General features: G+C 42.9%; 1 protein-coding gene across 1 annotated transcript in view; it reads left to right on the top strand.

The window, feature by feature from the left end:
- GRIN2D (glutamate ionotropic receptor NMDA type subunit 2D) overlaps positions 1 to 25752 on the top strand; it is a 420255-nt gene that overhangs the window by 82710 nt on the left and 311793 nt on the right. The gene's annotated exons all lie outside the window — the stretch shown is intronic.

Below are 25752 nucleotides of genomic sequence, written 5' to 3' on the forward strand. Positions count from 1 at the left end.
TTTGCTTTGTTCTCTCACTTTCTTTCCTTTTCCATTTCCTTCTTTCATTCTAATTGTCCTTCTTTCCCTTTGTTTATTAATATTCCGGGCTCTCTATCTCTCTCTTTCTTTCCTCCTAACTTTCCTTCTTTCTATTTGTTTACAAAGTTGCTAGTCTTCTACCAGTTGAAATGATGTTTTCTCCAAGGATTTTTTTTTTTTTTATATTACTAATTTTACTGATTACCAATGCGGGCCCAGTTGTCATAACAAAGTATTCAATTCATGCTTCTGGGTAGAAAATATTCAAGTTGAAACAATTTTTTTAAAGCTAATTATTATTATTATAATATATACCTAAGCTGATGTACTGTATGGGAGCAAAGAATTTTCAAGAAAAGCTCATTAGGGTTTGTAATTCGTGAATAGAAATGCATATGTATTTGCACATCAAATTACATACCATATATGTTTACATATCACCTTTTTCAAAAACCTCATCAAATTTACGTTAAAGGTGATGAAAACTGTAACAAAATGCAACTCAGAACGACAGATCTCTTTATTTTCAAACATGTTCCTTTAACTAGAAATCTATTGTTTTGTCCATTGCCTATATGCTTGATCAAATTCTACAAGTTCAAATCCTTACAATGATGACTTATCAGTACCCGCACAGTTAAATAAGTACCGTTGTAATTGACTCATAAAGTTGATATGTAGTGTTTCGGCAGAGCTGTTTTAGATTTTTGAGATATAAAGTACCATCCTGCCAAGTGTTTTTATTGTTATTCATTGCCATTTTTTATCATTTTAAGTGTAAAGCACAAAGCTTTGTAAATAAACACCAGTTTTTGTTCTACTTGCTTACATCTGTATTAGAAGCACCCTGTATAACATTGGGGGTGATTAAATATATACGACCTATTAAACTGAGATGGGGTCCAAAATCTTATGTTCTTCTAATTAATGGCATTTTATCATCTGCTATTTTATAATCTTTTCTGTAAACAAGCAAAAATAATGATATACCATGTTTACTATACCAGCCTTAGTTAAAAGTGGGTGATATATTTAATAGACAAGTCCACTATGTTTTTTTTTGGAAAATACCCCAAGCATGCTCCAAAGTAACTGTCTAAAAAGAAAAAAAGGAATTTAACATGTTTTTTAATTCATAGAGTGTGTATTTATCTTTTTTTTCAGAATACTTTGAGGTTTGAAATGCGAAAGTTTCATTTGGTAATTTGAATATGTGCTTAAAAATGAACCCTGAATTTAAAATATATGAAAACTTTCATAAAATGTCCTTTAAATAAAGTTGTGATAGCATACTTAATAGTGACTCATCCATAGGGGAACGCAGGGCACTCATTTTTGTGAAGGAAAAAAAAAAACAGTAAGACTGGCTGGCAGCCAATAGACACTACTGAGAGAGAGCTGAAGCAAAAAGATAAACATTTAGGGTCTGTGGAGAAAATGAAGATAAGTTGAAAAGGTAAGAGCGGTAAAACAGCTTGATAAGCACATACCTTCCAACATTTCAAATAAACAAAGAAGGAAACTTTAAACTTTATGGATGTAAGTAAGGAAATGGCCAATGTTGGGGCTGTTCAGAGCAAGGTTTGATGACTCTCTCTAATAATTTATGCAACTAAAAAGCTATAAAGCAATAAAGAACTTATTGTATCTTATTGATTTATAAACACATGTATTGCAGTTTAATGGCACATTAAGGTGGGTATTATTGCTGTGGAACTCTGTTAATCGCGATAATCAGCTATAACAGCTGCAAATCAAATAATCGGCACACTTCTATAGTCTCTAACCCTCACTCTTTATCTTCCTCACCTCTGCCTGTTACACTATAGCCCAGCTTTCTACATCAATACATCTCCTCTCTGTGCCTTCCCTGGCCTGCTCCCAATTTCCATGTTTTTTTCTGGAAGTGCATAAATCTGAGTAATGCTCTATTTTGGCCTCCTCTTTTTTTCCCCCTTTTCTCCCTCAGTATCAAGATTTCTCCTTACACCTACTTTCCTCAACCTCCCAACAACCTCCACATTAACCCCTCTGTGCTGAACTCCCCCCTTCTTTCATCTCATGCCCATTTCTCTATTCTCTCCATCCTTCTCGCACTCGATCTCAAACCAGACTCCATCCATATAAAACCTGCTCACACCTTCTGTCTCTATCTCTCTTCCTGCTTCTAGCAGCTGGTGATATCTCTCCCAACCAGGGCCTGCCATCTGGTCTACTGACACTAAGTCAACCAGAAACCACACAAACCTCATCCCAATACTATGCCGTCTATCCCCATCGACCAATATTCAGTGTGCACTCTGGAACGCCTGCTCCATCTGCAGCAATATAAAATCAACATCCATACACGATCTCTTCATATCAAATTCTTTCAAACTTCTTTTACTCACTGAGACCTGGCTGTACCCCTCTGATACTGCTAATCCTGCTTCCTCTATCTGACCACCATCTGCTGTCCATGAACTTCTGCATACCCCGTACCCAAAGTACCTCAACCTCACCACATCAGTCTTGCAGAAACCTCCATTGTCTTGACCTAAAGCAATTCTCCACCAACCTCCAAAGTCTCCTTTCACCAATCTCAAATCTCACCTGCCCTAACACTGCAACCTCCCTCTACAACTCCACTCTCTCCTCTCAACTAGACATCATGGCACCTCCTACACTTAAATGCACTAAGAGTCCCCAATTACAGCCCTGGCACATGAAGCTGACCCGATACCTCCAAAAATGTTCGAGAACTGCTGAACGCTGCTGGAGAAAGTCTCACACTGCGTCTAACTTACTCCACTATAGATGTGTGCTGCACTCTTACAGTCTGGCTCTTTCCTCTTCAAAAGAAAACTACTTCAATACACTTACAACCACACTCTTCCATGAGCCCAAACAACTGTTTCATGCTTTTAACTCTCTTCTTCACCCTGTCGTGCCTCCTCCTCCTACCAACTTGACCCCCACAAACTTAGCAACTTACTTCACTGAAAAGATTTTCACAATCAGGTAAGAGATCTCTCATCTCTCTCCATCCACTATGAACTTTTCCCCAACTTACACTCCCACAGCTGTCCTACGCTCATTTGCACCTGCTACAGCAGAAGAGGTTTCTACTCTGCTCCGTTTCTCCCACCTCACCACCTTTTCCCTCTGTCAGGATCGGGACAGGGATCCAACACGCAGAGTACAAAGTGTAGTAGGTACGTATACCGGACCTTAGAATGGCGGACTTAACGTAAGGAGTAAGTAGAGAATGGTCAGAGGCAAGCCGAGGTCGAGAGAACGAGAAGACAGGTAAGCGAGAGACAAGCCGGGTCAAAGGATAACAGAGATAAGCAGAGTGATACAAACAAGCCGGGTCAGAACCAAAGAGACAATAGACATACAAGAGCACTGAGTGACTAGACTGGCTAGAACCACGACAGGGCAATGAGCAAATGCGGCAAGCTCTATTAAATACCCCGGTTCTAGGAGGTAATCACACCCCCGACGAGTCCTGGTTCGTGTTCAGGGTTTGAGTGACAGGTCGAGCCGGCTTGGCGTCATGACGTCGGCTACCGAGCGTCACGTCATAAAAGGGCGTGGATCCCTCGCGGCCGGCGTGTAACCGACCGGAGGGACCGCGAGGAACGGAGGAAACAGCCCTTCTGAATGGGAAAACGTCTAAGTCTCTCCTCTTATCAGAGGTAGAGACTACAGGTACCCTGACACCCTCGATCCTATTCCCTCATATCTCATCCACACATTGTTTCCTTCTCTTCCACTGCCTCTCACTAAAATTTTTAGTCTCTCCCTCTCCTCTGGCATATTTTCTCTACCCTTCAAACATACAACTGTAACCCCAATTCTGAAAAAGCCCAACCTTGACCCTAATTCCCCGTTCAACTACTGCCCCATCTTGCTACTGCCATTTGTCTTCAAGATCCTTGAACGAGTTGTGTATGCATATTGACAGACTTTCTCGAATTCAACTCTCTGCTTGACCCGCTTCAATCTGGATTCCACCCTCGTCACTCTGTTGAAACAGCTGTGAACAAAGTGCACAATGATCTTATCACTGCTAATTCCAATGCCACTACGCTATTCTAATTTTCCTCAACCTCTCTGCTGCTTTTGACACTGTTAAATATCTACAGCTTCTTCTCATCCTCCGTAATCTCGGTCTACAAGATATTTCTTTCTCCTGGTGCTCTTCCTACCTTTCCCAGCGCTCAGTCAGTGTTTCTTTTTCTGGCTCTGCCTCTTCTCCCCAATCTCTCTCTGTTAATGTTCCTAAAGGGTCTGTCCTTGGTCCCCTATTGTTCTCAATCTACAATGCCTCCCTTGGTGAACTCATCAGCTCCTCAGGCTTCCAGTATTATGTCTATGCAGATCTGTCCTCTCCTGATTTCTCACCACCCCTCTTGACTCATGTCTCTGACTGCCTCTTTGCTATTTCAAACTGGATGGCTGCTTATTTCTTTAAACTGAACCTGTCCAAAATAGAACTTCTGGTCTTTCCTCCATCAAGTGTTGTTATTCCCTTGTCTGTGTCCCTCCAAGTCAATGGTGCTACCATGCACTCTACCTCTAAGACTCGCCTAGGTGTTCTCTTTGACTTAGACTTCTCCTTCACGCCTCATGTCCAATCAATCACCTAATCCTTCCGCTTGCATCTGAAAAACATTGCCTGCATCCGACCCTATTTAACACCTTGATACGGCAAATGTGCTTGTCCATGATGCTGTCCTCTCTCACCTTGACTACTGTAATCCACTTTTCAGTGGTCTTACATGTTCCCAACTTGCCCCTTACAGTCTATAATAAATGTGACTGTGAGGCTAATCTTCCTGTTTGCCCGCAACCCCCCCCCCCCTTTATCAGTCCCTCCATTGGCTTCCCCTAGGATATAGGGCTCCTTCCTATGGAATGCCCTTCCCCTCTCTGTTAGACTCTCGCCCAATCTCCACTCCTTCAAAAAATCTTTGAAAATGTACTTCTTTAGGAAAGCATATCAAATAAACTGTGAACAGCTTTCCCTCCCGCACCCTGATTCCTCTCCCGAAACTGTCATCAAAACAAAACACTAAGCCCTCGATGAATACTATCCTAGCAACCTACTTTTCTACCCTACCCTTACCTTTTGTGTCAATCCCTCTGTTCCTGTGAGTCAAACTTGTCTGGCTACAAATACGTGTCTGTTAGTCCACCCATTGTACACCATTACGGAACTTGTTGGTGCTTTATAAATAATAATAATAATAATAATGAGACTAACAACGTCTTATGTTGGATAGGGCATAAATCACAGCTTTATTTGTACTACACAACTTGCCAGCAACCATCAAAAAACAGCATGTCAACTGCCGGGTGTGTACTGGCAGACATGTAAATTTTTACTTTAATCAGAGTCTGAAGCAGTCTGCATTCAGCCTCCATGCAGACCACGACTCTCTAAACCAACATTAGGCAGAGTTACTTCTCAGGTATTTGCTGGTCTTTGATAACATAAAGGAGATAAAAAAAAAATTAAAACAAGCAGCAAAACTGAAAACACACAACACAGATACCCAGGGAGGGTGGGTAAAAATATCAGCCTTGATCAATCTTTCTGCTACCGGGTGATGAAACCTACTCTCTGTATTCTTCGCCATTACTTTGTAAAACATTGTAGCTGTCACAGTATATATTTATATATAAACCCAACATACAGAGTAGAAAGCCAGATAAAGAATGTACATATACCAGCCCTGGGCTTAATAACCTTGTGACGAAATGCCTTTTGTCACTGGGTTTATTGGTGACAAGCTGCCCTTTACCCCTGGCTGTTGGAGGAGCCTGATTGCCAGCCACTTACCTGTTGACTATGGTCCCTGGGAGATTTGGCCCTTCAGGTGCAACCTTTGGGCATATTGGATTTGTATGGTGCTGCTGCTGGCCCTTTAAAAACCATCCGTGGACATATTATGACTTTTAGGAACAATGTCCCTTTAAGACTGTGTAGCAGATTGCATTCAGGCTGTCTTCAATATTATGTATGCTATTATGTGTTAGGTAAATTGTAAATGTGTAGGTTCTATGTGATAAATGTAACAGTATGTATTTTTACGTCTTTTATTGTCCTTTGTCTGCCATGTGGCTAATGGAGTTTTACCTCTGTCCTTGGAGATAATTGGATTACTTCCCAATTATCTCCAGGATAGAGACTCTGTGGAACTGTTTTGGGAAGAAAAGCCATGCTTCATTTGGTAACAAAGGACTTTCCCTTAACTTTTGAACCACTGGTCTGATTCGCACCATTTTTTAATATGTTGTTCCCCTGAATGGATTGATTGTGAATATGTTTTTATAGAGATTGGATGTATGGTTTTAGAGTTATGAAAGTTGGGTAAAAAGTATGTTTTAACTGTATGTATAATTGAGTTTCCTCTCAGGATAAGGGGAGGGGATATGTGGGATGTAACTGTGATATGATTGGTTGTTTTATCCCTCCCTGTGGGCGGTCCTGTATTAGCAACAACTGTAATAAAAGCCAGACTGGGTGTGCTAGCAACTCAGATCATCTTGTACCTTCATGAAGTTTCGGCTCATGTTTGGGGGATTGGAGAACTACACTCTGGGGATTGCTATAATCACTATACTCCCCAGGGTATAATCGCTGAGCTCTGCTAAGAGCTTGTTCCTGTTCCTGCTCTCTGGAATTCGGAGAGGTCCACCTACTGGAAGCTGGACCCTGGTCTTGGGTCCAGAGTGGGTGGAGTCGGCGAGACCCCAACCAAGCTGCGGCAGTGTCAGGGTACCTGTGGTCTCTGAAAGAGGTAGAGACTTAGCTGTTCCTCCATCCAGACGGTCTGATGGCTCCCTTCCCCGTGGTCTATCCGGTCATGCTAGGCCGGCCGCGAGGGAGTGACTGCCTTTTACAGCATCTAGGCAGGAAGTAGTCATCAGGACACTCCCCCGGAACGACCTGTCAGTCAATTGCTGCAGGACCAATCAGGACGCCTCGGAGGCGTGGTTACTGCTCTGAACAGGGTATTTAACAGAGCTTCTTTCATTAGCTCATTGCCCTGTCGTGGTTCTAGCTTGTTCTAGTCACTCAGTGCTTGTGTATTCTATTATCCCTTTTGGTTTTGACCCGGCTTGTTTACCTTACTCTGCTTATCTCTGTTACCCTTGATTCGGCTTGTCTCTCGCTTACCTGTCTTCTGTTACCCTCGACCTCGGCTTGTCTTTGACCATTCTATACTGTACTACTTACGTTAGTCCGGCCATTCTAAGGTCCGGTATACGTATCTGGCTACTGTTTGTACTCTGCGTGTTGGATCCCTGTCCCGATCCTGACATTACGACAGGGCCAATGGATCCTGCAAGTACAAACAGTAAGCTGGCTGCTCCTGATCCTAGGTTTGAAGCCATGGATCACAGAATGGATCAGATGGCGCTTGCGCTACAGGCTCTATTAGCTTGTGCCAATAACCCACCAGAGGAGATACGTAATACCCCTGTTTCTCCTGTCGGTTCAGGTCTAGAGGTAGCCACAGTGGGTGCTTCTTCTCACATTACCCCCCCGGTACGCTATGGTGGGGCTCCTGAGAAGTGTCGTGGTTTTTTAAACCAAATTAGTATCCACTTTGAATTGCAACCTCGCTCTTATCCTACAGATAGGGCAAAAGTAGGATTTATTATCACCCTACTCATTGAGAAAGCTCTGAGATGGGCCAACCCACTATGGGAGAACGATAACCCATTAGTTTATAACTATAACGCATTTGTAGCTGCTTTTAGAATAACATTTGACCCTCCAGGTAGAAAGGTTAATGCAGCCAGATTACTGTTGCGCCTGAGACAGGAGAACCGAACACTGGTGGATTATGCACTAGAGTTCAGGTCTCTGGCGGCAGAAATCAAGTGGAATGAGCAGGCGTATATGGATGTATTTTTGAATGGCCTATCTGATGTAATCCTTGATGAGGTTGCTACCAGAGAACTCCCTGAGAATTTAGAGGATTTAATTTCGTTCATCTCTCGTATAGATGAACGTCTAAGAGAGAGACAGAACACTCGAGAGAGGAACCAGAGACCTTCTTTTAGGTTAGCTCCCGCTTTTCCAAGTCCTGACTCCACGATATCTTTGCTTACTGAACCTATGCAGATAGGGTATACCCGCCTCTCTGAGGAGGAAAGACAGCACAGGAGAAGAGAGGGTTTGTGTATGTATTGTGGAGCCAAGGGTCATATACTCTCGAACTGTTCTAACCGCCCGGGAAACGCTCGCACCTAAGTCTCTCTAGAGGACAGGCCTTGGGTGTTTCTATTTTGTCCTCTACTCCTAATTATAAAGATCACAGGCTTCTGCTACCAGTTTCCTTAACTTGGGGGAAGGAAGTAGTAAGGGCTATGGCATTGATAGATTCCGGTGCTGCTGAGAATTTTATCGACCAAGCCTTTGCTAGTAAGAACAATTTCCCATCCCAGCTAACGGAGATACCTTTGGCCGTTGAGGCCATAGATGGTAGACCACTACTAGACCCTGTTATCTTTCGTGAGACCATACCCATTGATTTAAATGTTGGTATCCTACACGTGGAGAAATTATCTCTTATGCTCATTTCGTCTCCTTCCGTTCCCATAGTTCTGGGGTACCCATGGTTGAAAAAGCATAACCCTAATATCGATTGGGAGTTAGGAGAGATACTCTCGTGGGGCCAGGGCTGCCAGGATCGGTGTTTGTGCAAGGTTTCTCCATTAGCTAATATTAACATACCGGAGAATCCTACTCAGTCCACAGAAAGACAAATACCAGACCTTTACCTAGACTTAAGGGCAGTGTTTGACAAGAAGAATGCCGATTCTTTGCCTCCACACAGGTCATTTGACTGTAAGATTAAGCTTCTACCCGGCACTATGCCTCCGAGGGGCCATGTATATCCTTTGTCTGTTCAGGAAAACTCGGTTCTAGAGGAGTATATTCGGGAGAATTTAGAAAAGGGATTCATCAGGAGGTCTTCTTCTCCGGCCGGGGCTGGGTTCTTTTTCATTAAGAAGAAGGATGGCACGCTGAGACCTTGTATCGATTACCGAGGCTTGAATAAAATAACTGTCAGAAATGCCTATCCTATCCCACTAATTACCGAGTTATTTGATCGTCTTAAGGGCTCCAAAATCTTCACCAAGTTAGATCTCAGAGGGGCTTACAATTTGGTGAGAATCCAGCAAGGTCACGAGTGGATGACGGCATTCAATACCCGGTATGGCCATTACGAATACACTGTTATGCCATTTGGACTATGCAATGCTCCTGCAGTATTTCAAGATTTGATTAATGAGGTACTTAGGGAGTTTCAGCATGATTGTGTTATTGTTTACCTGGACGACATACTAATACACTCTAAGGAGATTGAGACTCACCATAGACAGGTCAGAAAGGTATTACACAAGCTGCTGCAACATGGTCTATATTGCAAATTGGAGAAGTGCAGTTTTGATCAGTCTCAGGTAGACTTTCTTGGATACGTGATTTCTGGGGAAGGTTTTAAAATGGATCCTGTAAAACTCCAATCTATTTTAGACTGGCCCTTGCCCAAAGGACTCAAGGCTATCCAAAGGTTTATTGGTTTTTCCAACTACTATAGGCGCTTCATTAAAGGATACTCCTCTATCATTGCGCCTATTACCAATATGACCAAACAAGGGGCTGATACTAAGTTCTGGTCTAAGGAAGCTCTTGGTGCTTTCAAGACTCTCAAGGAACTTTTTGCCTCGGCTCCCATTCTAGTCCATCCTGATACGACTCTGCCTTTCTTGCTTGAGGTCGATGCCTCTGAGACAGCAGTTGGGGCTGTTCTGTCTCAAAGGTTAGGGGTGGATAAACCGTTACACCCTTGTGGTTTCTTCTCTAAGAAATTTTCTGGGCCTGAGAGCAGATATGACATCGGGGAAAGGGAACTGTTAGCAGTCATTAAAGCCTTAAAGGAGTGGAGACATTTGTTGGAGGGGACCCTACACCCTATTACGATTTTGACGGACCACAAAAACTTGTCCTATATTGGGGAGGCTAAGCGCTTATCCTCTAGACAAGCTCGTTGGTCCTTATTCCTGACTCACTTCAATTATGTACTGACTTACAGACCTGGTTCTAAAAACTCTAAAGCCGATGCATTATCTCGCCAATATGAACCTTCTACTGTACCTGAACCAGTTCTTTCTTCTATAGTTCCGAAATGCAATATCATTGCTAATACGAATCTCAGGATTCATTCTCCATTACTGGCCGAGATCATTAAGTTGCAACATCTAGCACCTAAACAGACTCCTGCGGGCCGTCATTTCGTTCCTCCTGCTCTTCAACTGGAACTTTTACAGTGTTTACATAATAGCAAGATGGCGGGACATCCTGGTATTCGCAAAACTTACGCGTTGATCTCTAAGGACTTCTGGTGGCCTGCTTTACGGAGGGATATTGAGGAGTTCATCGCTGCATGTGAAGTTTGTACTAAAACCAAACAACCCCATACGCTTCCATGTGGATTCCTGCACCCCTTGGAGGTTCCAGAAAAACCATGGTCCTGTTTGGCCATGGACTTTATTGTCGATCTACCTATCTCTAAAAAACAGACTGTTATCCTCACCGTGGTAGACAGGTTTACTAAGATGGCACACTTCATTCCCCTGCCTAAACTCCCGTCTTCTCCCGAATTGGCAGAGATATTCGCCAAGGAGATTTTTCGCCTACATGGGATACCCTCTCAAATTGTATCGGACAGAGGCTCCCAATTTGTTTCCCGCTTTTGGAGGTCCTTCTGCTCTCAACTTGGTATTAAATTAAACTTTTCTTCTGCCTATCATCCTCAGTCTAACGGAGCTGCTGAACGTACCAACCAGAAAATTGAACAATATTTACGATGCTTTGTTTCTGAACACCAGGATGATTGGGTCGGTTTGATTCCTTGGGCTGAGTTTGCACACAACAATCTCGTTTGCGATTCTACTCATTCAAGCCCCTTCTTCATGAATTATGGTTTTCATCCGTCTATTCTTCCTTCGGATTCTCCTTCCCAGGGGGTGCCGTCGGTTGATGTTCATGTTGCCAATTTGAGGAAGTTGTGGGATCAAACTCGACAAATCCTTGTGCACAACTCTATGTTGGTCAAGAAACACGCTGATAAACGTAGAAGGGCGGCTCCGGTCTTTGTTCCAGGTGATAGGGTATGGCTGAGCACGAGGAACATCTGTTTAAAAGTGCCCTCCATGAAGTTCGCTCCTCCTTATATTGGACCCTACAGGGTGCTGACCCGTATCAATCCAGTTGCGTATCGTTTAGCTCTTCCTAATACCTTACGCATCCCGAACTCATTTCACGTTTCATTGCTGAAACCACTCATATGTAACAGATTTTCCTCCACAATAGCCCCTCCTCGCTCCGTTCAGGTGGAGGGTCAGGAGGAGTATGAGATTAACTCTATTATTGATTCTCGAATCTCCTGGGGGAGAGTACAATATCTGGTTGATTGCAAGGGATATGGTCCTGAGGAGAGGAGTTGGGTACCTCAGGAGGATGTTCATGCTCCCCGTCTCCGCAGGGCGTATCACTCTCGCTTCCCATCTCGTCCCGGTTCATTCCGCCCGGTGGGCGTATCTGAGAGGGGGGGTACTGTCAGGGTACCTGTGGTCTCTACCTCCGAAAGAGGTAGAGACTTAGCTGTTCCTCCATCCAGACGGTCTGATGGCTCCCTTCCCCGCGGTCTATCCGGTCATGCTAGGCCGGCCGCGAGGGAGTGACTGCCTTTTACAGCATCTAGGCAGGAAGTAGTCATCAGGACACTCCCCCGGAACGACCTGTCAGTCAATTGCTGCAGGACCAATCAGGACGCCTCGGAGGCGTGGTTACTGCTCTGAACAGGGTATTTAACAGAGCTTCTTTCATTAGCTCATTGCCCTGTCGTGGTTCTAGCTTGTTCTAGTCACTCAGTGCTTGTGTATTCTATTATCCCTTTAGGTTTTGACCCGGCTTGTTTACCTTACTCTGCTTATCTCTGTTACCCTTGATTCGGCTTGTCTCTCGCTTACCTGTCTTCTGTTACCCTCGACCTCGGCTTGTCTTTGACCATTCTATACTGTACTACTTACGTTAGTCCGGCCATTCTAAGGTCCGGTATACGTATCTGGCTACTGTTTGTACTCTGCGTGTTGGATCCCTGTCCCGATCCTGACAGGCAGTTCGTGGGGTCTGCAGTGGTTATGGTGTCAGGCAGAGTGCTTGGAGACCTCGGAAAGCACTAGGAGCATCCGTCAGCGGAGGGTACCCGGTTGGGGTGCCAGCGGTTCCGTTACAAACCTTAACAGAAATAGTGAACAGGGAGGTCAAAGACAAGCCAAGGTTAAGTATGCAAAAAAATAGGGGATGATCTGCTAAATCAAAATAAGCAAAATAACATCGCGTATAACTGTGTATTAAAGTGAACCGTCAATATCCCCCCATAGATGAACTGGGATATATATGCTTAAGAGAAAATAGAATAAAATTGAAGTGCGCTTTCCAGAGTATATTAAAAATAAATGTAATAACTTACATTGAAGTATAAAACAATCAGTGTCATCACCACCTCCTACACGTTTCATTCAATGCTAGGACTTCCTCAGGGACTTCAGTATTAATTTACCTGTCAGAGGCTGCTCACTGTTTAATAGACATGCCCCTACTTGCGGTATAGCGGGTAGGGGCAGAATTTACTAATACTAAGTAATTTCTACTTAGTATTAGTAAATTTGTCTGAAAGACCAATTTAGGTCTTTCAGCCTTTTGGTAGATAACTCCCTAATACCGTGGGAATTAGGGAGTTATCTACTAAGCGGCTGCAAGAGAAGTTCCGAAGTCCAGAAATTCCGAAATGCCAAAGTTCCGAAATTCTGAAGTGCCGAAGAGTCGAATTTGCTGAAGTTCCGAAGTGTCGAAGTGCCGAAATTCCGAAGTGCCTAACTGAACAGAAGTCCCGAAGATCCGAATTGCCGAAGTCCAGAATTTCTGAATGCCGAACCAAACCAAAACTTTTCCCCATGCACATCCCTAGTAATCAAAATGCACTATTGGGACACAAAACACAACTACAGGGGATTGTGCAAGGCGACCTTTTATATGTTGAGGATATGTTGGCGCACCTCCAAACCTTAAAAAGATTGTCAAAATACCACTTCCATGATGCCATGATGCCGGTGCGCTAGTACTGTGTCATAGATGGAGGCAAGGGAGCAGTGGATGGCATCAGGGAGGCTGCCCGATGCCACTGAAGTGTGCAAGAAGGCGATCCGCTGAATTGAACAGCTATGTGATTGGCTGACCACCAAGGTAAGTATGGTAATGCTGACAGTAGCAACTTTTTAAAAGTTAGCCAACCCAGGGAAAGCCTAAGAGTATGTAGTAATCATGCTTTCCCTTCCATAGCTGTCCAGGTGGGTGCCTATCGCTCACTTACAAAGATCTTATTTATGTTAGGGAAAAGTAACATCCCTAGGACGCACTTGTAAACCATAGTAATCTGAATGTACCTTTCCTGGTTAAAGACTTTGCTATTATTATTACTATTATTATTATTATTATTATTATTTATAGGAAATATTGTACTTTGACAGTATTGCTGATAAGTGAGAAGTAGCTTGTCTGATTTCCTCCTGAGTGTTGATCAATAATGATTTCTGGACACATATTACTTCTTTATGTTGATGGGTAGAACATGATATTTATTGCCCCACAATGTAGAATTCATATAATGCATAACAACTCATTGATTCAGCCCTTTTCTAGTAAGCATCTTGCATAAAAACACCCCTAGTATTCAAGTAATTTAGTTGTTCTGGAAAATAATGTTTAAATGTATTTTATTTATTTCAGTATGCATATATGACCCATCATTTAATGGAATCACAAACTAAACTTTAGGTTGGAAAAGAAACCATTAAAAAAATAATTTACCAGATAATGAAGTCACAAATAAGAAAAACCTTGTTGTAATTAAAAAAAGAAAAGATGAATTTGTAATATTGATATGTTTCCCAAGACATTCCATGATTTTTCTCTCATATATACACTGCTCAACCACAACATTAAAATCACTGATATGTGAAGTGAATAACATTAATTACATTGCTACAAAGTCAAAGGGTGGTATATATAAGGCAGCAAGAGAACAGTCAGTTTTTGAATATCATGTATTGGAAGCACGATAAATGGGCTAGTGAAAATGGTTTAGGGTTAGGATTTAGGGGTTAGGACTTGGGTTAAGGGTAGGTTTAGGGATATGGGGTAGGGTTAGGGTCCAAATTACCGAAGTGCCGAATTGCCAAATCGCCTAAGTGCCGAATTGCTGAAGTCCCGAATTTTGGAAGTGCTGAACCGAATGCCATTTTTTTTAGACACATTTTTTTTACTTACCCGAATTTTCGAACTGAATTGAACCAAACTTTTTGCCCATGCAAATCCCTAGAAGAAGGTTCAAGTCATTGGTAAAGTTTAGCTCCAAAGAGGAAACAGAATGTTACGCTACTAGGGGTGATTTGGATTGGAACTCAACTGCAGCTTGTAATCTCCCTAATTACAATAGTGAAGAAATGGAGAATCCTTAAGTATCAATAACGTAGCTTTAAGAAAAGAGAGAATCACTGGTAACTTGATTCAACCGAAGTTTTAATAAGTGTTAAACTTAAATGAATTGCATTTAGGCAATAATCCAATAGGAAGAAGTGCAAGTAATCAACAACACCTAACATTATTAGGTATTTATTCAGAGATGCATTAAGTAACATTAGTTCATGAGAATAATCATCAATAGGAACAATATTCAAGTAGCTAAGAATATTTGCAAAGCAAGAACAGTTCATAGTGAATAAGCATGATGGGAGTTGTCCTTCATGAGATTAGTAACTTGTAGCAATGAAGATTTGAGTAAGCAAGCATTAGTTAATTAATAAATGGTATTGTAGACAATTAGCTGAAAGATATACTTAAGGTTAATATGGGTAGTCCTCCAATAGTTCAGAGATAGGGTCCACTTGTAAAGCAGCAGAGTATCCGATCTCCAGTAATCCTATATGGCATGTAGCAATCCTTGCATTTGCTCAAAGGCTGGAGCGGCTTGTCTGAGCTTGTGGAGAGGTAAGTCTGGTGGAAGTAGCTCCCGGTAGCTGAGCCTGTGGAGCCCGCGGTCTCGTGGAGCCAGCTCAGACGTTAGCTCACACAATCAATCACCAAGCACCCTCCCTCTGGCCCAGTCTCTCTAAATACCATCAGAGCTGTGTCAGAGGGGGGCGGGGTCCGGCTCCTCACAGCTGAGTGCCGAACCCGGAAGTGTTACTCCATGACACAGAAGGGCAGGAGAAAGAATACAAAGAATTTTAGGGGGAAAAGGGATAAAAAAAAATTACAAGTCTGCTAGGAATTACTGTAAAAATAGGAAAACCTAAAAACTTATTTACCAATTTAAAAGCAATAAAAATAATAGTCACTGTGTCCCTAAAAATCCTTATGCTCAATAAGTAAAAAAACTGTAATACCACAAATGACTTCCTATAAAACAAGTGGCTTGAAATACAACAATGCTTAAAAGTACTAAAATGTATACAGTGCAAATAACAACAAAATACATATAAAAGTTTAGATATAAATTTAAACATAGTATCAAATGTGAAATATACCCAGAAGTCACTCAGCTTTAACATTTTAACCTTAAATAGAGGCTTTAAATTTGCTGCTAGCAACCATTTGAATAAGTCTGACACTACCATCGATATTAAGTAAACCCAGGTGTATCCAGTGAAAAATGCACCTATAAATGCATTCCAACACGGCAATATTAAACCAAAATCTACCTCCTACCCTGTCAATTTGATCTTGACTGGTATGAAAATTTTTGTGAAATTGGTCATTGATGACATAAAAAAATTTAAATGGAAAAAGCACTCAGGAAAATATCTAAAAACAAATGAGAAACAGAAGCTCTAGATGATCTAGCCAAGAACACTGAACAATAAAACCAGAGGATAAGGGGGTGGAGGATCATTATTATGTCTAAGGTGTACTACTTGGAAGAAGCCAACAGTGACTGTGAGACTTATGAAATCCTCCAAGGAGACCACCTGGACAAGATGACCAATGCACTTAAGACATTATTAACAGAGCTAAGAAAATAGAAATCCTTAAGAAGACATAATTTAACTATCTTACCATTCTACACCCTAAAACTTCAGTCTTCTATTTACTTGACAACGCCTAAAATTTACAAAAGTCTGAAAATAAACGCCAGGAAGACCTCCAATCGCTCGCAGTACATAGAGCTATTTTTCAAACCCTATGGGACTAGAGTGAAGTTACATTTGAAGGACACAACAAACATGATCTGAGATTTAGCTTCTGTGGAATGGCTAGACAATTACCTTCTGGTAGTAGCTGATGTGACTTCCTTCTACACAATCATAGATCACATACAGGGTTGTGATGCTGTATGGAATACACATAGGAAGAGAGGAGAGCTGGAAGATGCACAAATCCAATTTATTATTGCAGGAATTCTATTCATCCTCAAGAACAAGAACTTTTGATTGCAAAGACTTTTACAAAAAAGGGCACAGCATTGGGGAAAACATTTGCCCAGAGCTTTGCCAATTTATTCATGTGTGATTAGGAGGAGCAACATATATGTAACCAACATGTATGGAGTAAAAACATTTACTACATTCACAAACACTGCATAGATGGCATCTTTTTTTTATCTGTGAAGGAAAACTGAAAGATTTGGCCAAATTCTTAAAATCCTTAAATAAGAATACTTGGTGAGTGCACTTGAATACCTCTTGTAGCAACCAATACATTGAATTACTTGACCTGTGAATATTTGTGGGAAAAAAACATTTTAAAGGAGGTAGATGTAAATAGTTTAGTCTTGAAGAATAGCTGTCATCACCCGACATCAGAAATGCCCCATACAATGAATTTATAAGAATACTTTGTAAATGTACTGATATCCAGATGTACCACGAACAAGCTAAGACCATTGAGAGAAAATGTCTACAGAAAACTATGTTCTCTGGAACTGTCCACTGCCAAACAAAAGGTGGATGAAATAGAAAGATTCAATTTTTTTGAAGTAAAAATAAAAGAGACTGAAGAAGAAAATGCTTCTCTCATATTATATTGGATTATAATAACAAAAGTGCATGTCTGAAGAAAATCATCAAAAACACTGGCACTTAAGAAAGACAAAACACTCTCTTACTTACAATCAGAGAGACACATGATATTTTTTAGAGTATATACAGAGATAAAGAAGAAACTAGTAAGAGGTCATACCAACCCTACCAAGATGAACCCCATAAGCAAAAAGGGCTTCTTCCCTTTCAACCAATGGAGTGCATTTAAAAATCGTAAAAGACCATATTTGAATGGAATCCAAGAAATCACATCTAATCACTCCAAGAAACCCTTTAAAATTAATTATTTCTTAACATGCCAAATGCTATATATGTTTTGCAATGCCCATGTGCCTTGCAGAATGTCAGTTGGACAGAAAAACAATATCACATTAAAGGACCACATGCAAAATATGAAACCCTATATTTTACAATGTAACTTACTGGATATAACCCATTTTGAATTCCCCAGGTTTTCTACTTTTTCAAATGATATGTGTAAGTTTCATTCTTGGGCTGCTATACGTCCTCAAAGGCAACATAACCAATTTGTCAAATTTCAATGTGTAAAAACTGGAAAGGGAACAGTCCTATATTAGACCCTGTAACTTTCCAAAACACCGTAAATCCTGTGCATGGGGGGTACTGCTGTACTCAAAATACATCGCTGTACACAAATATGTAAAAATGTTTGCAGTAAAAGATGACAGCATGATGACATTCCCAGGTAAAATACTATGCAGAACTAAGAAAATATTTCTTAGTTTTCCAAAATATTTTTGTTTTTAGTCACATAAAAATATGTTTTATATCTAAATATTTGATGTGAAAATGAAAGCCCCATTTCACCTAAACAAAATGATATATAATATAAGTGTGGGTGCACTTAATATGAAAGAAGTGAATTAAGGTTGAACAGACATATACTTGAATTCTAGGGTTTGTTTTGATTTTGTTTTGATCAGAACATGTAAAATTACATCCATCCGTAAAGGGTTAAGTAAATATTGTGTTTGACCCTCAATGCTATTTTAAAAGACATTATGCCTTTTCCTTTTTATTTGGTGATTCTTATTTTAATAGTTGTCAAGGAGACCCAATAATTCATTTTTATATGTATCTAGAACCAACTCCAGTATTAAGTTTCTTATGTATGTTATAATCAAATAGTCACTTCATAATGCAGTTTTCAAATAAAATCATGTCTTTTATTCCTAATGTTATTTGAAATGACATCATGCCTTTTGCTCTTTATCTGGTTATGTCCTGTCTTGAGACCTGTTTTAGGAGTCGCCATAGAGATCTGGATTTTTAAATCATTTTTTATGTATTTTGAACCATCTCTAGTATAAATACTTTAAATTATCTTGCTTTTTAGTAGAAAAAAAAATAATTATAATAATTATTTTTGTATTAATCCTAATATTGATTCTTCCTCTTGAACCAAGAGGCAAAATTAAAGTGGGGGTTTCCATGGCAAACCATAACACTGATCCCACAAACTTCATTCTGCACAAACACTGGACAGAAATGACATCTGAGAGGAACCCTCTATTAGCAACCCTGCAGTTATCGGGACACCGAGAGCTGCATGAGGTTCGCAAATAACTTCATTAGAAACCGCATTAGCCAGTGAGGTGTTGAATTTAGGTGTAATATATATTTTTTAATATATCACAAATCATTTTACTATTTTGAATTGTGGATTAAATAAATATATATGAACGTTACCCATTTAGCTGTCTATATTAGTTTCCCTTCTTCGTCTATTTTATTTTACATGTCCGGTTCTATTTGAGGGATATTGAGGTGTACAGCTACTTCCTGGGATCACAGATTGTCACTATATTTTATGGACATTAGAGACTTGTTAAAAACCATTAAAACAAAATACCCATGGACAATTGTATCTGTAAAGCTGAGTGACTCCTGATACTATTAGTTTCCTTCCCATTTGATACTATGTTCAAATTTATATGTATTTTTTTTTATAATGTATTTTGTTTTTTTGCACTGTATACATTTTAGTACTTTTAAGCATTGTTGCATTTCAATGCTTAACAGAGACAAAGAAAAACTATAGTCAGTAAGATTCCGACGTTGGCTGTGCGACCGGACCCCAGTCGGCACACAGATTGAGTAAGTAATGCAACATGGGCAATGTTCTGCTGGGACCTTGGGTCCTGGCATTCATGTGGATTTTACTTTGACATGTACCACCTACCTAAACATTGTTGCAGACAACGTACACCCTTTAATGGCAGTGTTGCTCCCTGATGGCTGTGGACTCTTTCAGCAGGATAATGCATGCTGTCCCACTGCAAAAATTGTTTAGGAATGGTTTGAGGAATAGGGCACAGTGTCACACCAGTGCAACTCATATCTGGTGTAACAGTAGTGTACATTTAAAAAAAAAAAAATTTGACTGTAATAGATTGAATAGCAGTTAGTTGTCTGCCAGCGTGTGTGTCAGGCTCACAGCGTATATAGTGCCCACTTGCCCAGTGCCACCACTCATATCTGGTGTCACAATAGCTTGCATTTAACAAAAAAAAAACTTTTTGGACTGTAATATAATAGCAGTCAGTTTCCTTCACTAGTGTGCGTTTCAGGGCCTGCCAGGGCACAGTGTCACACCAGTGCAACTCATATCTGGTGTAACAGTAGTGTACATTTAAAAAAAAAAAATACAATTTTGACTGTAATAGAATGAATAGCAGTTAGTTGTCTGCCAGCGTGTGTGTCAGGCTCACAGCGTATACTGTGCCCACTTGCCCAGTGCCACCACTCATATCTGGTGTCACAATAACTTGCATTTAACAAAAAAAAAACTTTTTGGACTGTAATATAATAGCAGTCAGTTTCCTTCACGAGTGTGCATTTCAGGGCCTGCCAGGGCACAGTGTCACACCAGTGCAACTCATATCTGGTGTAACAATAGTGTACATTTAAAAAAACAAAAACAATTTTTGACTGTAATAGATTGAATAGCAGTTAGTTGTCTGCCAGCGTGTGTTTCAGGCTCACAGCGTATACTGTGCCCACTTGCCCAGTGCCACTACTCACTCACTGGTGTCCCAATAGCTTGCATTTAAAAAAAAAAAAAAAAAACTTTTTAGACTGTAATATAATAGCAGTCAGTTTCCTTCACTAGTGTGTGTTTCAGGGCCTGCCCAGTGCCACCACTCACTCATATCTGGTGTCCCAATAGCTTGCATTAAAAAAAAAAAAAAAAACTTTTTGGACTGTTATATAATAGCAGTCAGTTTCCTTCACGAGTGTGCATTTCAGGGCTTGCCAGGGCACAGTGTCACACCAGTGCCACTCATATCTGTTGTCACAGTAGCTTGCACGCATAGTACCACTAAGCGAAAAAAAAATGACAGGCAGAGGCAGGCCACCCCGCAGGGGCCATCATGGTGGTGGTGCTGTGATTCCCTTTGGCCCTAGAATAATGCCCAGTGTACAGAGGCCACTTACCCTGAACGTGAAAAGTTCTGAGGACATAGTTGACTGGCTAACACAGGACACCCAATCTTCTACAGCTTCAGCTCGGAACCTTGACGCACCATCCTCCTCCAGCTTAGCTTTGGGCACCTCTCAAGTTACCACTCACCCGCCTGCCGCCCCCACCAACACTAGCACCACAGCCGCTTCACTTGATCTGTCAGAGGAGTTATTTACACATCAGTTGGAAGAAATGAGTGATGCGCAACCATTATTGCCAGAGGATGTAGATAACAGGGATATGTCTCAGTCAGGCAGCATTACACACGTACGGTGTGATGATGATGATGTTGTACCTGCTGCTGCTTCCTTTGCTGAGTTTTTAGATGCAAGTGAAGCGGTTGATGATGACGATGCGTCCGTGGATGTCACGTGGGTGCCCGCTAGAAGAGAAGAAGAACAGGGGGAAAGTTCAGATGGGGAGACAGAGAGGAGGAGACGAGTTGGAAGCAGGGGGAGGTCGTCACAAGGAGCTAGTGGCACAGTCAGACAGCATGCATCGGCACCCGGGGTCAGCCAGACAGCACGCCAATCAACGCATGCTGTTGCCACCACCCGAATGCCGTCATTGCAGAGCTCAGCAGTGTGGCATTTTTTTTGTGTGTCTGCCTCTGACAACAGCGATGCCATTTGTAACCTGTGCCAAAAGAAACCGAGTCGTGGTCCAACACCCACCTAGGTACAACTGCTTTGCGAAGGCACATGATCGCACATCACAAACGCCTATGGGATCAACACATGAGTACAAGCAGCACACAAACTCAAAGCCGCCATCCTCCTCCTGGTCCAGCATCTTCAGCCACGTTAACCACTGCTGTCCTCCTTGCCCCCTCTCAACCATCCGCCCCTCCGTCTCTCGCCTTGAGCAGTTCCTGCTCATATGCCCACAGTCAGGTGTCTGTCAAGGACATGTTTGAGCGTAAGAAGCCAATGTCACAAAGTCATCCCCTTGCCTGGCGTCTGACAGCTGGCTTGACTGAACTCTTAGCCCACCAGCTTTTACCATACAAGCTGGTGGAGTCTGAGGTGTTCAAAAAATTTGTAGCTATTGGGACACCGCAGTGGAAGGTACCCGGCCAAAATTTCTGTGCACAAAAGGCAATCCCCAACCTGTACTCGATTGTGCAAAAGGAAGTAATGGCATGTCTGGCACACAGTGTTGGGGCAAGGGTCCATCTGACCACTGATACCTGGTCTGCAAAGCATGGTCAGGGCAGGTATATCACCTACACTGCGCATTGGGTAAACCTGCTGATGGCTGCCAAGCATGGAATGCGTGGCTCTGCAGAGGAGTTGGTGACACCGCCACGACTTGCAGGCAGGCCTGCTGCCACCTCCTCTACTCCTCCTACTCCATCCTCTTCCATAACCTCCTCGGCTGAGTCCTCTTCTGCTGCTGCGTCTTGCTCCACATCAATGGCACCCCCCAAGCTCCCCAGGTACTTTTCCACATCCCGGATACGGCAGTGTCACGCTGTCTTGGGGTTGACTTGCCTGAAAGCAGAGAGTCACACCGGACCAGCTCTCCTGTCCGCCCTGAACGCACAGGTGGATCAGTGGCTGACTCCACACCAACTAGAGATCGGCAAAGTGGTTTGTGACAACGTAAGAAATTTGTTGGCGGCATTGCATTTGGGCAAGTTGACACATGTGCCGTGCATGGCACATGTGTGTAATCTGATCGTACAACGCTTTGTGCATAAGTACCCAGGCTTACAGGACGTCCTTAAGCAGGCCAGGAAGGTGTGTGGCTATTTCAGGCGTTCCTACACGGCCATGGCGCACTTTTTCGATATCCAGCGGCGAAACAACATGCCAGTGAGGCGCTTGATTTACGACAGCCCGACACATTGGAATTCAACACTCCTAATGTTCGACGGTCTGCTCCAACAAGAAAAAGCCGTTAACGAGTATTTGTATGACCGGGGTGCTAGGATAGCCTCTGCGGAGCTGGGAATTTTATTGCCACGTTACTGGATGCTCATGCGCAATGCCTGTAGGCTCATGCGTCCTTTTGAGGAGGTGACAAACCTAATCAGTCGCACCGAAGGCACCATCAGCGATATCATACCATTTGTTTTCTTCCTGGAGCGTGCCCTGCGAAGAGTGCTGGATCAGGCCGTAGATAAGCGTGAAGAGGAAGAGTTGTGGTCACCATCACCACCAGAAACAGCCTTATCAGCATCGCTTGCTGGACCTGCGGCAACGCTGGAAGAGGATTGTGAGGAAGAGGAGTCAGAGGAGAAATGTGGCTTTGAGGAGGAGGAGGAGGAGGAGGAGGAAGACCAACCACAACAGGCATCCTAGGGTGCTCGTTTTCACCTATCTGGTACCCGTGGTGTTGTACGTGGCTGGGGGGAAGAACATACCTTCAGAGAGATCACTGAGGACGAGGAACAGGACATGAGTAGCTCGGCATCCAACCTTGTGCAAATGGGGTCTTTCATGCTGTCGTGCGTGTTAAGGGACGTATAAAAAGGCTGAAGGAGAACGACCTGTACTGGGTGTCCACGCTACTAGACCCCCGGTATAAGCAGAAAGTGCCTGAAATGTTACCGAATTACGGCAAGTCGGAAAGGATGCAGCAGTTCCAAAATCAATTGAAAAGTATGCTTTACACAGCGTATAAGGGTGATGTCACAGCACAACGGGAATCTAACAGGGGAAGAGGTGAAAGTAATCCTCCTCCTCCCACGACCACACCAGCAAGGACAGGACGCTTTACAGACGTGTTGTTGATGGAGGACATGCAGAGCTTTTTAAGTCCTACGCATCGCCACAGCCCTTCGGGGTCCACCCTCAGAGAATGACTCGACCGACAGGTAGCAGACTACCTCGCCTTAACTGCAGATATCGACACTCTGAGGAGCGATGAACCCTTTGACTACTGGGTGTGCAGGCTTGACCTGTGGCCTGAGCTATCCCAATTTGCGATAGAACCTCTGGCCTGCCCCGCTTCAAGTGTCCTGTCAGAAAGGACCTTCAGTTCAGCAGGAGGTATTGTCACTGAGAAGAGAAGTCGCCTAGGTCAAAAAAGTCTAGATTACCTCACCTTTATTAAGATGAATGAGGGATGGATCCCGAAGGCCTGATGAGGGGGACTACTTAACACAACACCACTATCTGGTGGCACATTAGATTGCACGCGCAGTGCCCCAAATTTTAAGTAGGAGGACCGACCAAGCATCTTTTTCCATCTCCTGCCTCCTAAAATCGATGCCTTATATACACGTCCCCTGATAGGGGACGTAACAGGGATTAAACTGATAAGAATAGTACTACTTAACACACTATTCCTATCTGGTGGCACATTAGATTGCACACGCAGTGCCCCAAATTTGAAGTAGGAGGACCGACCAAGCATCTTTTTCCATCTCCCGCTTCCTAAAATCGATGCCTTATATACACATCCCCTGAAAGGGGACGTAACAGGGATTAAACTGATAGGATTAGTGTGTTAAGTAGTACTATTCCTATCTGGTGGCACATTAGATTGCACGCGCAGTGCCCCAAATTTGAAGTAGGAGGACCGACCAAGCATCTCCCGCTTCCTAAAATCGATGCCTTATTTACACGTCCCCTAGTAGGGGACGTAACAGGGATTAAACTGATACGAATAGTACTACTTAACACATCACTCCTATTTGGTGGCACATTAGATTGCACGCGCAGTGCCCCAAATTTGAAGTAGGAGGACCGACCAAGCATCTTTTTCCATCTCCCGCTTCCTGGGTGGAGGAAGAGAGACCTTCAATGACATCAGTGAGGACAAGGAACGGGACATGGCTAGCTTGGTATCCAACCTTGGACCTATTGTCCTCCCCCCGGCCCCCACCCCTGAGTGGCGGGTGGGAGCCATAAAGATAATGAGGGGGGGACCTACTGTCCTCCCCTCCAGGCCCCCACCCCTGGGTGGCGGGTGGGGGCCATAATGATAATGAGGGGGGGGACCTACTGTCCTCGCCCCCCGGCCCCCACCCCTGGGCGGCAGGTGGGGGCCATAATGATAATGAGGGGGGGACCTACTGTCCTTCCCCTCTCCGACCCCCACCCCTGGGTGGCTGGTGAGGGCCATAATGATAATGGGGGGGCTACTGTCCTCCCCCACCCCAGCCCCCACTCCTGGGCAGCGGGTGGGGGCCCTAAGTCAAATCCCCAAGCCCCTAGTCACCCACCCCCCCACCCAAATAAAGGGCCCCTACCCACACCCCTCACCCTAAAAAATAGTGACGGGGGAATAAAATTACTAACCTGTAAAGTAAAATTAAACTTACCATTCGACGTCTTCTTTTTTCTAAAATCTTCATTTTTCAGCCCCAAAAAGGCCAAATAAAAAAACATTATACCCGTCGAACTTAAAATATAATAAAAAAAACCCGAGCGCAAAAAAAAGAATCCATCTTCACCCATGGAGGGCTCCGCGCAGACTGAGCTCCGCAGGGCGGGGGAAGGCTTATAAAGCCTTGCCCCGCCCTGCAAGTAGGCTAAGAACACTCTGATTGGTGGGTTTAAGCCAATCAGAGTGCTCTTTGTCATTTTACACAGCGTGGGAAAATTCCAAAGAACTTTCCCACACTGTGTAAAATGACACAGAGCACTGTGATTGGATGGCTTGAAATCCATCCAATAACAGTGCTCTGTGTCATTTTACACAGCGTGGGAAAGTTCTTTGGAATTTTCCCACGCTGTGTAAAATGACACAAAGCACTGTGATTGGATGGATGTCAAGCCATCCAATCACAGTGCTCCGTGTCATTTTACACAGTGTGGGAAAGTTCTTTGGAATTTTCCCACGCTGTGTAAAGCGACAAAGGACACTCTGATTGGCTTAAACCCACCGATCAGAGTGTTCTTAGCCTAATTGCAGGGCGGGGCAAGGCTTTATAAGCCTTCCCCCGCCCTGCAGAGCTCAGTCTGCGCGGAGCCCTCCATGGATGAAGATGGATTTTTTTTGCGCTCGAGTTTTTTCTTTTTCGTCAGGTTTTTTTTTTGCGCTCAGGTTTTTTATTTTATTTTAAGTTTGACGGGTATGATGGTTTTTTATTTGGCCTTTTTTGGGGCTGAAAAATAAAGATT

This window comes from Pelobates fuscus, chromosome 11 (genome assembly GCF_036172605.1).
Source record: "Pelobates fuscus isolate aPelFus1 chromosome 11, aPelFus1.pri, whole genome shotgun sequence".
In the NCBI taxonomy this organism is placed as follows: Eukaryota; Metazoa; Chordata; class Amphibia; order Anura; family Pelobatidae; genus Pelobates; species Pelobates fuscus.